General features: G+C 36.8%; 1 protein-coding gene across 2 annotated transcripts in view; it reads right to left on the reverse strand.

Annotated features, from left to right (window-relative positions):
- Window positions 1–4,975, reverse strand: part of STK38L (serine/threonine kinase 38 like) — a 110,037-nt gene extending 105,062 nt beyond the window's left edge. The window contains exon 1 of one of the 2 annotated variants that reach the window (XM_051963349.1): window positions 4,775–4,975. The gene's annotated coding sequence lies outside the window, so the exon portion shown is untranslated. The remainder of the gene's footprint in view (window positions 1–4,774) is intronic. The other variant, XM_051963348.1, reaches the window with a different exon arrangement.
- Window positions 4,976–12,057: the final 7,082 nt, after the last annotated feature.

The following is a 12,057-nucleotide window of genomic DNA, read 5'->3' on the forward strand; positions in this document are numbered from 1 at the left end:
GTTATCATGAGAAGCAGATTAATATTGTTGCTAAAATCCTTTACATCTCCATGCTTTCCTAAGTGGATACAAACCTTTAAAGACCCACAATATGTCTTAACACTTCCACTAACAGTGGGATTCAATCTAATGACACACTTTGAGAGATATTTCATTGTTGGTAGTAGAAATGATGATAGAAGTATAGGTATCACTATCCTCAGACATGGATTTCTTCCTTTCTCTTCCCAAATGTGACATTCCCACATCTCCACTGCAGGCAAGGTTATCACTGGCCCTTTTCTCAATAATAGGGAAGCCTCTTCTCCATTCCCTATTAATCAGGCCATTGAAAGACTTGACTCATACACAAGGGTAGAGACTTGATATTGTCTAAATGGTTATATGCCTTTACCTGAGACAGGGTTATGCTTTAACCTATGCCATAAAAGACCAGACCATTTCACCAAATCCTTCACTCACCAAGCTGATTGTGTTGAGTTTGTTTCCAGAAGATTTATTAAGATATCTTGCATTTCTTTGTATTAGCCAAAAACAATGATAAAAGCACAATATCTGATTAATGACAGAACCTCTTGTCCCCTTCTTAGGAATGTCAGATAATGGCAAAGTCTTTCAGAGTCTGTCTACCTTTAGTTCTTTCTACAATTAGTATTAACATTTGGAAATTTCCTGGAGGAGATACTTTTTAAGAAACCTTTCCGGTGAAGATTTGTGATTCCCCAAAATCCACGATCAACAGATTCATCTGTCTATGACTCTGGATTACTTCAACTCCTCATGAAAGAACATAGTTAACTACTGTTATAAAAATAACTGATATTTACATAAGATTTGCAAACATTATCTCATTTCTCACAGCAAAGCAGTGAAACAGGTACTATATGTATCCCATTTTGTGTAAACAGTCTCAAGATAGCTTATGTTACTTAACTAATAGTCACATCAAAATTAATGGGATTTGAACAGAAGTTTTCTTGATTTCTGGTTCAAGACTCAGGAAGAAAAAAAATCACAATTAGTTTCCCACCCACACAATGGCTCAATGTATTATTGCCACACTACAAATAACAAAAATCTATCCTAAAACTTTTAGAAATAATAATAAAATATAAAATATTTAATCTGAAAGAACTTAGAAAAGTTAGCAGAAATTAAATACAAATACACTACTTTCTCTTTATACTTGTGAAGTTCTGAAACTATTCAAAACCTTTTATCAGTTCTTTTTAAAAATTGAGTTATTTAAATAGGAATCAGGAGCATGATATATACCTATTAAGAATATTCTAACTTCAGAGTGCAGCTAAAAAAATCCTTAAAATTCAATAATCTGATAAATTATGAGTCAAAATAATTAATGCTTAAGACTTGTAGATGTAGGAGAGTTAATACCCAAACAAGTCTAATTATTTGTTTTAAATCCAAATTGGCAAATCTCACAAATCCCAAGGAAGAACTCTATTTAATCTGTACCACAAAGAGCAATGTTCAAAATGAATTAACATCTGAAGATACCTGAAAGATTATTTACTTATCTAAGCTTTCATTGTTTCAAGCTTCTTTATGGAAAATTAATCCTTTTGCTCCTATATTTAGTTAAGAACAGGATAATGGCAAAAACCTAACTCCCTAAAACTACAGACATGTGATTAACCATTGTGAATTAGACCATCCGTTTTATCTGTTATCATCTGACGATCCTGAAACAATTTCATCTGGTCAATTAAAAACTCTCTTCCTTTGGATACTGGTTTTAAATTGTACAAAAACTTAATTAAACAAGTACCATGACTCCCTTGTTTAATATTTTTTTTAACTTAGCAAAAGAAAAAAAAAGAGAAAATAAGACAAAGTAGTAATTTGTATTACATTCTTTAAGTAGTGGCAACACTCAAGTTATATTGTATCTAAGGCCTTAAAAGCTGACTTTATTATCCATTCACAAAATCCAACCCATTTAAAATAGCACTACAGTAACAGTTTCTGAAGATGTTAACTCTAATCAAAATATGGTCCTTCTCCATTCATTTTAATGAAATCACTATTAAAATTATAATAGTGTTTGCCTCATATATACCTGGTCACCTCAACAGATTCTTATAAAATAGCAAGTAATTTCACCATTTGATTTTGCATTACTCTTTATGCTGGCACACTTAACCTAAGACAAAAATCAGAATGGAGCCGATAGTTTTAATAAACATAGTTTTCTGAAAATCACAATTTCTCCTTTGTGCTTAGAACTTGAAGCCTGGCCCTTTCTCTAAAATAATCTGTCAGCAGAATTAAAAAAAAAAAAAAAAAAACTGGCAAGGGCAGAAACGATATGCTTGCACAAATACTACCAGCCATTCACTTGAATTTTTAATTTGTTTTCACAACAAAAATTATCTATACAATCAGAAGCTTATTTACACTTATCTATCACTTTATTGTACAGTATCTCATTTGACCTTGGCAATGCTCTTGTGAGATTGGCAGTGCCTCATTTTACAGATATGAAAAGTGAGGCTTAGCATTTTAGTGATTTGGTCTATTCAACAAACATTTTTTTATGTACCTGCACAAGGTACAAAGCAAGGATCCAGGCATGAAGACAAATCAACATTCTACTGGGAAGGGATGCATAATCAAATAAGTCAATGCCAAGGATGAGTCTAAATTCTAGCTCTAGTCTTCAAGTGTAAAAAGCAAGAAAAGAATAACTGTCCTCTATTTAGTATATAGTTTTATGAAGTCCATGGTTTTCATTCTCTAATGTCAGGGCAATTTTCAAAAATTCAAATACATCAACGAATAAAAATATATCCATTTGGCTTTTTTTAAAGGACAATATAGTGTACCAAGAGTGCTGAACTTGGAGTCAGGAAGACCAGTGTTCTAATTCTGCCTCAGACTTTTTTTTTTTTTTTTTGACCGTAGGAAAGTCAAATAAGGTCTCTAAGCCTTAGTTTCTTCAACGGTAAAATGGGACTATTAATACTCCTACTATCAACTTTATAGAATTGTTGAGAGGATCAGATGAGATAATATTTGTAAAGTGCTTTGACCAACTTTATAGCATTATTAAAAATGTATTTTTTTTAATCTTAGTTTGAAAACTACCATCAACCATCTTAACCTGGAATGCCATCCTGACCAGGAAAGCATAAATATGTGCTAAATTAAAATAATAAAAGTTTCATCAGTTATTGCTACTCTAAATGATTAACAGTAAAGTAATTCTATCCACTTTTTTATGGAATTAGATATTCCCAATCAAAGGGCAGATAAATTGTTTTAGACAAATGTTACACTTTGAACTCATACAAGAGATTATTTAACCTACTGAGCTACAGAGGAGAAAGGCAGAGAGCTGGCTTTAAGGAGGTATAATAAGCTTAATTGTTGTATATATCCTGAGGCATGCAAAGAGAATGGCTAGCCAAAAACAAAGGGATTTCCAGTATCATGTACAGTTTTTAGACAAAGAACATTCAAAAACCTGCAGCCGGCTAATAAAACTAGGCATTTCAAAAAGACAAGTTTTAAGTGGAGTGACCTGACATGCTAGAGCACAGAAAAAGATAACACTAGAAATCTCTCAGTACATCTCCCACTTTCAAGTTTAGAAAGAGGAAAAAGAAAAAAAACATGAATCAGACACGGAAAAGTAGTATGCCCAAGCCGTTTTCAAATTGTTTGTTCAGTCAACAACTTATCACAAACTATAAAAAACAGGTAAAGATTTTGTTTTTATGCATGGTTGTAAAAAACAACAACAACAGACTTTTGTCCAATCCATTCTCCCCACCCAAACCTGTTATTTTGTTGCAAATGCTCTAAAACACATAATTCATAACAACATTACAAATCAGAGATGAACATGGCTAACCTGAAGAGCACCTGGCTTTTAGAATACAGTTTGTCGTATAGACATCAATCTGGCAACTTTTTAAAGCTGACATGCTCCTTCACTCGGATCCAAGCTTTTCCCCTCTCCTGCCCCAACCAAATGCTTCCTTCCCTATCCTTTACTAAAGGTAAGAAAAGGAGAGAAAGGAGCTGGAAAGTGTTGTTAAAAAAGAAAGGATAAAGCTTCTAGGATCAAGGGGTGAATTTTTAAGCGAGCTTTGACATTATCTGCTGCTTCTGGGAGCCCGAGGATTTTTTTTTTTTTTTAACTGTGGATCTATCAGTGAAATGTTTAGCAATCTGACGCATCAGTTTTTAGAAATCATATCAAGCAGCCCCCACAACTGGGAACTATCCCTATTATCCATCCCCTCCATTAAAACAAACAAACAGCCGGGGGCGGGGGAAGGGGGGGAAGACAGGGAAGCCTGGAGGTTAGAAAGGAGGAGATACTCCGAAGGGGGACAGAAATTTGTTGTTTATGTTAGGGACTTGCGGAGAATAGGGAGGATGGAAGGAGGGAGGAAGGGAGGCAAGAGAAGCATTAGAGAAGGACAAAGATACCTCCCTTACCCTTCAGGTTACCTCTCCAGACAGACAGGAACAATATCACCCCCAGGGATCTGGAAGGACCATGGCTCTAGCTGCAGCTACAGCTTGGCAGGGATGGGCTAGGCTCTCTCAGGGCGTCCCCCCTCACCCCCCCGCAAACAAACAAACAAACAAACACAAAGACAATCTGCTGCTGCTTCTTGCTCTGAGCAGAGTTGGGAGTAGTAAGGGAGGGCACGAGAGAGACAGCCGTGAGCGGGTGGGGGGTGGGGTGGGGAAGAGGGGCTGGAGGACTGGGCGAGGTGTGCATCTCTGCAGGACTCACCTCCTCCTCCTCTTCTTTGCTTCTCCTTCCCTTTCTCCTTCTTCCTCTCCTCCTCCTCCTGCTCCCTCGGAGGCTGCTCGGCTGCTGCCGGCTCCTACCTCCCCTCAGACTGCAGCCGTCTGTGTGTGCGTGCGTGTGTGCGGGTGCTGGTGTGCTTCTGTGTGAGTGTGAGTGCGTGTGCCTGTTCGTCTCCCAGTCGGCTCACTTCCTCCCAGGCTCCCCCCTCCTCCTCCTCCTCCCACTCTCTCTCTCTCCCCCTCCCTCGCTCCGCCTCCCCGGGAGGTGGGGACTCGCGAGCAGGAGCCCGAATCTCAGAGCTGCCTCCTCGGAACCAACTCTCGCGAGCTGGAGTAGCCCCCTCCCCCCTAAAGTCTCCCCCACCCAGCCCTCTTTCATCTCCTCCCCTCACCCCCTCCTCTTCCCCCTCCTCTCTGGGACTGAAAGCGTCAGAATCCGTCTACTCTGTGGCAGCCCTCTCCAGCCCGAGCCACCCGTCATTCACCTAGCTCTCTGGGCCTCCCCTTCTATCCAGGGCCACCTGGCTAAGTCAAAACCTGAGCGGGGTGCCCTGGGGCGGCGAGTTGGACTCGCTCACCTCGCAGCCCGGCCCACGGATGCCCTCCCTTTCTTTCTTAAAGCAAGTCAAACTACTTTCCTGGGTATAAAGTTCAAGAGAGGTAGACACTGGAGATGATGTGACAGCACCGCCACACTCTTGTGCACCGATTTTTGTTTGGTTTTGGTGGGGAGTTTTTGTTGGGGGGAGGGGAGGGGTTTTTGAAATGTAGAATTTCCGAGCCAGAAAGATCTCTGGAAGGCGTCGAAATGGAAACCCTCATTTGACTTCTCAAGAACATTTATTGTTAAGGAAACAAACAAGACTTAGGAAAGCCTGAGAGTCAGAAATTCTGGGATTTTAAAATTATGTTTTGGTATGTTTTTTTTTAAACTATCAAACATTTTTTTTTTTTTTAAACCCCTTACCCCTCAACAACTACAACAACAACTTGGTTACAAGCAAAGTCAAGCTTAACTACTCTGATCCATACAGTCATCCAGGTCAATTTGAAAGATTTTATGATACAAATGCTAGACATCTCCAGAGAAAGAATTGATTAATTATGAATGCAGATTGAAGCATAGTTTCTTTCACTTCATTTTTCTTACCCCTCCCCCCAAATAGCTAATGTGGATATGTTTTACATAACTTCATTATATAATAGGTATTATATCTTGCCTTCTCAATGGGGAGAAGAGGGAATGGAAAAAATTCAAAAATAAAAATAATTTTTAATAGGAAAAAAAAAACCCAAGCATAATCAAACCAAATAAATTCCCATCATTGGCCAGGTCTAAAAAATAGGTTTCTGTTTCTACATATTTAGTCTGTCAATCTTTGGCAGGAAGTGGGCAGCCAGTCTTTATCATCTGTCCTTGGAATCACTATTGATCATTGCACTGATCAGAGTTTTTAAGTAGAAGACCATATGTTAGCTCTATCATCCTTTTAGTTATATGACTTCAGATGTGCCAGGTGAGGGAAGAAAATGAACTTTTATGTAATACCTACTATTTGCCAGACTATATGCTAGTCCCTTTTTATAAATGTCTCATTTGATCCTCCCAATAACTGATCAAGTTAGGTGTAACCTCTGTAAGTCTGTTTGCTTGCCTATAAAATGAAAATCTTTTCTTTGCCTCCATAGGAAGATTTAATCAATCAAAAAGCATTTATTAAACACTTTCATTTTATTGTGCCAGGTGTTAATAATACAAAGATAAAGAATGAAACAGTGCCTGGGATTAAAGAGTTTATCATCCCAAAGGAGGAAATAGTATACTGCAAGAACATAAAAATATGTTTAAAGCAACAATAGGAACAAAATAAATTCACATTTAAAGGGAATGGGCATGGAGGTGTGTGGTAAGACATATTAGCAGTTCATGAGATCTGTATGTGTAATGAAAAATGTGTAATAAAACTCTTGATTTACTTTATAGGAAATCCTAAAAGGCTAAGATGAGGAGGCTTGGGGAAACATCCTTCACAAAGATAGAATGTGAAATATCATGTGATAACTAAAACAAGGTTAGGTTGATTAGATTGGAGAGTGATAACAGTTTGTTTTGGGAAAATGCTGGCCTTTCGGCAAGCCAAAAAGGTATAATTTCTAAAGGCTCTTAACCATTCTATCCCTGACCAAGTATTAAAGTTCTTATAACATACACAATGTAATAGGAGCAGCATTTATTCCAAAAAGGGCAGGCAAATTTTTACCTTAAAAAGCAATGAAACCATCCTTGATATTAAAAATGTGGGGACTAAGGTTCATTACACCCTTGTGATCTGATGAGGAAAGCTGCACAGAAATGAATCAGTCTCCCACAGAAAAGTCAGATCTAAACTTTTAGAAAAATATCAATTGCTCATGGGTAGGCTGAGCTATTATAGTAAAAATTACAATTCTGCCTAAATTGATCTGCTTTTTCAGTGCTTTACCAATCAAACTGCCAAAAAATATTTCATAGAACTAAAAAAATAATAATAACAAAATTCATCTGTAAGAACAAAAGGTCAAGAATATCAAGGGGATGTTAATGGGGAAAAAATTACAAAGAATGGTGTCTTAGCAGTACTAAATCTAAAACTATATTATAAAGCAGCAGTCATCAAAACCATTTGGTATTGGCTAAGAAATAGAGTGGTGGATCAGTGGAATTGATTAGATACACAGGTCACAATAATCAAGATCTATAATGATCTAATATTTGATCCCCCCTACCAAAGAAAAATCTCCAGCTTCTCAAATAAGAACTCACTATTTGACAAAAATTGCAGGGAAAATTGTAAAATAATGTCAGAAACTCAGCATAGATCTACATCTCACATGCTATACCGAAATAAGGTTAAAATGGGTATATGATTTGAGCGTAAAGAATGATACCATAAACAAATTAGGAGAGCAAGGGATAATTTATCTATCAGATCTTTGGAGAAGGGATAAATGTGGGACCAAAGAAGAATGAGAGAACATTATGAAAGGCAAAATAGACATCTTTGATTATATTAAATTTAAAAGATTCGCACAAACAAAACCAACAGAGATAACATTAAAAGGGATGATCAAAGCTGGGAAAAAAATCTTTATAACCCATGTTTCTGATAAAGGTCTCATTTCTAAATGTCAAATTTATAAGAATACAAGTCATTCCCCAGTTGATGAATGGTCAAAGGATATGAATAGACAATTTTCAGATGATGAAATTAAGGCCATCTATAATTATATGAAAAATGCTCTAAACCACTTTTGATTAGAGAAATGCAAATTAAAACAATTCTGAAGTACCACCTCACACCCCTCAGATTGGCTAAGATGACAAGAAAAGATAATGATAAATGTTGGAGAGGATATGGGAAAACTGGGACACTAATGCCTTGTTGGTGGAATTGTGAAATAATCCAACCATTTGGATAGCAATATGGAACTATGCCCAAAGGGCTATAAAACTGTGCATACCCTTTGACCCAGCAGTGCCATTACTTGGTCTGTATCCCAAGGAAATCTTAAAGGAGAGAAAAGGACCCACATATATAAAAATGTTTGAAGCAGCTCTTTTTGTGGTAGCAAAGAATTGGAAAATGAATAGATGCCCATCAATTGGGGAATGAACAAGTTGTGATAAATGAAGGTAATGAAATATTATTGTTTTATAAAAAATGATGAACAAGCTGATTTTAGAAAGGCCTGGAAAGATTTACATGAACTGATGCTGAGCGAAACAAGCAGAACCAGGAATACATTGTACACAATAACCGCAAGAATGTGCGATGATCAACTATGAAAGACTTGATTCGTCTCAGAAGTTCAGTGATCTAAAGCAATCCCAATAGACTTTGGACAACAAATGTCATCTGAATAAAGAAAAAGAACTAAGGAGACTGAATGTAAATCAATACATGTTATGTTCTGTTCACTTCTTTTTTTTTTTAATCTCTCCCATGGTTTTTCCCTCTTGCTGTGATTTTTCTCCTGATTCATTAAGTAATGTGTATCAAAATAATAAATGCATTTACTAGGAAAAAAAAAGAAATGAATCAGTACTATTGTTGTTCAATTCTTTATCATGTCTCACTCATTTGGGGTTTTCTTGGCAAAGATACTGTAGTAATGTGCTATTTCCTTTTACAACTCATTTTACAAATGAGGAAATGGATTCAAAAGGAGGCTAAATGACTTGCCTAGAGCCACATAGAGTATGTCTGAGGGAATATTTAAATTCAAATCTTTCTATCTCCAGACCCAATGCCCTAACTACTGCATCACCTAGCTACCTCAGTACTCTCCTGAATATCTTTTCCATGATAGTGTTTAGTAATTTTTTTGGTAAGATGTTATGTTTTCTACCAGTATCTCTTTTAGTTCTAGTTCTGAGCCTGAACCAAGCCTGAATCAAAATACATCACACCTCTCCCCCCAAATAAAAATACAAAAAGAATTTTCAATTTGTCTAAAATGTCACAACTTATGAAGTTTTCATTGCTCCCAGAAAAATTCATTCAGAGAATTCAGTCCTAGAATTGAGTGGTGGTTAATATAAGATCTACTAGTTCGGGAAACATACAAAAAAAAAAAAAGAGAGAAAGAGAGAGAGAGAGAGAGAGAGAGAGAGAGAGAGAGAGAGAGAGAGAGAGAGAGAGAGAGAGAGAGAGAGAGAGAAAGAGAGAAAGAGAGAAAGAGAGAAAGAAAGAAAGAAAGAAAGAAAGAAAGAAAGAAAGAAAGAAAGAAAGAAAGAAAGAAAGAAAGAAAAGAAAGAAAGAAAGAAAGAAAAAGAAGGAAGGGAAAAAAGAAAGAAAAAAAAATTTCTGTTCAATGGGGTTTTTTCCCCTCTCTCACTTTTGTTCCTTTTCTCAAGATTGTAGTGTGACAATGAAATCAATGCTGGAGCCTGGCTTCCATCTTCCTAGCAAGATCTCAGCTTCATAATTCTTGCCAGCTTGATTCCATAGCAGTACTCCAATCCATAGGATGTTGCCTAAATTTCTATTGTATTGTATTCATTGCTAATAGCCAGCTGGAAGGAGAAAGAAATCTCTTTTCCTTTTTTGTATTCTCCAAAAGATGTCCATGAAAAGATGAAGGTCTTTATTGAGAGTTGGATTTTCCTCCATAATAAACTTTTCCTCTTAACTAATTCCTCAGCCTAATTACTAACATAGCTGCTTTTTCTACTTTTTAAGCTCTCAATTTTTTCATTTTACCAACATGAATGAGGAAACACAAGCAGGGGCAAATCTATTGTTTGTTCCAAACCTCAAATTAATTTTCTGAATCTTTTATATAGAAATAGAGCCCTCATTGTCTCTGTTATCTGCCACTTACCTGTTGTAATTTTATTAAGTAGATCTGGATTGATCTGAGTTCCTCTAATCTATCCTCCAAATAAAACATTTTACCCAAAGACATAATCTTACCCTCTTTATCAAATTCCTATTTCTAAACTCTACCCTCCCCAACATAGAAATACACATGCATGTGCACGCACATGCACACACACACACACACACACACACACATTCAAAATCATCAACCAATAACTGGGCAAATTAATGAAACTTCAAGTGTGCATCCAAATGAGAAGAGATGGAAAGGACTATTACATTGGATGGATCATGTAGTTTATAAAGTGAGGTTTTTATACACAAACTCTCCAACAGGTTTTTGAGGGTTCTTGACCGTAGATAACAAAGAGCCTTTATTATGCATGCTTAGACAGATGATTATTAATGGGACCATTTGAAATAATTATCACTTTCTAAACTTAGAGAACAAAAGTTGAAAATTTTTCCCACAGGTACAAAACAGTCATTTAACACCTGGATTAGTTAAGTAGTAAAGCTGTAGGAATTCTAGCACTTGGGACAAAATCAGCTAAATATGATGGAAAGGAGAAAAGGGGGCCTCTAAGGTGGGATTTTTCTTGTGTCTTGTTGAAGTAATCAATAGACAGGAGTCATGGGACTTATAGGTGAAACCAAGAAGTTATGAAGGAAAAGAGTCATTTGCATAAAGGTCCATAGATATTGGCAACAATGATCTAGACAGGAAGGAGTGAACTTTAAAAGAGCAGACATAGTTGCTAACTGGTGATAGCAGAGTGGGCTTATGAAAAAGCATTGAGTTAGAGCAAAAAACATACTAGTTCTTGGAGGCAGCTTAGTATAGAGATAGAGTACTAGATTTGGAAGTCGGGGTAACTCAGATCAAATCCTAGTTCTCCCACGTAACTTTAGTAACATGAGCAAATCTTTTCCCCACCCCCTGTGGACTTCATTTTCCTTCATTATATTTAGCAGTTACTGCTCCATTGGCCATTCAGCATTATAGAGTATCTTGAAGGGTTGGAGCATATTTCTTCCCTAATCCATTGATTTGAGCCCCCACTGGCTGTATTTTTCCTATTATTAGATACCAATCTAGTTTACTAATTCATTTTAACCATTTTATATCAACTAGCTTTTATAAAAAGATATTAACTTTAAAAATCGTAAGTAAAAATGTACAAACATTTGCCCCAACCCCTCAAGGGCAGACTCTTACTTTAAGTAAGAATAATCTTAGGGGCAGCTAAGTGGTGCAATGGATAGAGCACTAGTCCTGAAGTCAGGAGGACCTGAGTTCAAATCTGAACTCAGACACTTAACACTTCCTAGCTATGTGACCTTGGACAAGTCACTTAACCCCAATTGCCTCAGCAAAAATCATCATCATCATCATCATCATCTTAGTCTCTGGGGAAGAGTACACTCAAAACTTAGTATAGTTCCTTTATAGCACTGGTACCATCAAGTCCCTGTTCAGATGAAGCATAGTTGCTAAATGATTCTTCATCTCATCCCTGGTCTGGGTGCAAAAAGTAATTCTGTAAAATCTTTCCTTGATCCTTGAGGCTGAATCAATACTTCATTGGCTGCAAAGCCAGACTCTGAATGCCAGCTTGCTGATGCTCCCTCCATATCTTTCTAACTTTTAAGGCTGGAGACTTCAATTCCTTCCAACTAAAATGGAAAAGAAAAACAGAGCCAAGGACCAAGGCCTATTTCTCAAAATTACTGGCCTCAGAGGGAAAAAATACCCTAAGACTTTTTCCCTTACTACATTTTAGTGTCTGTGGACAAAAGGATCACACCAGCAGAGTGCAGTTAAAGAGAAAATGGCCAAAAGCCTTGGCCAAGGCTAACATGCTTTTTTTTTTTTTTTTTAAATGTTTCTTTAGCCAAAGAG

Source organism: Antechinus flavipes, chromosome 5, assembly GCF_016432865.1.
Source record: "Antechinus flavipes isolate AdamAnt ecotype Samford, QLD, Australia chromosome 5, AdamAnt_v2, whole genome shotgun sequence".
Taxonomy (NCBI): Eukaryota; Metazoa; Chordata; class Mammalia; order Dasyuromorphia; family Dasyuridae; genus Antechinus; species Antechinus flavipes.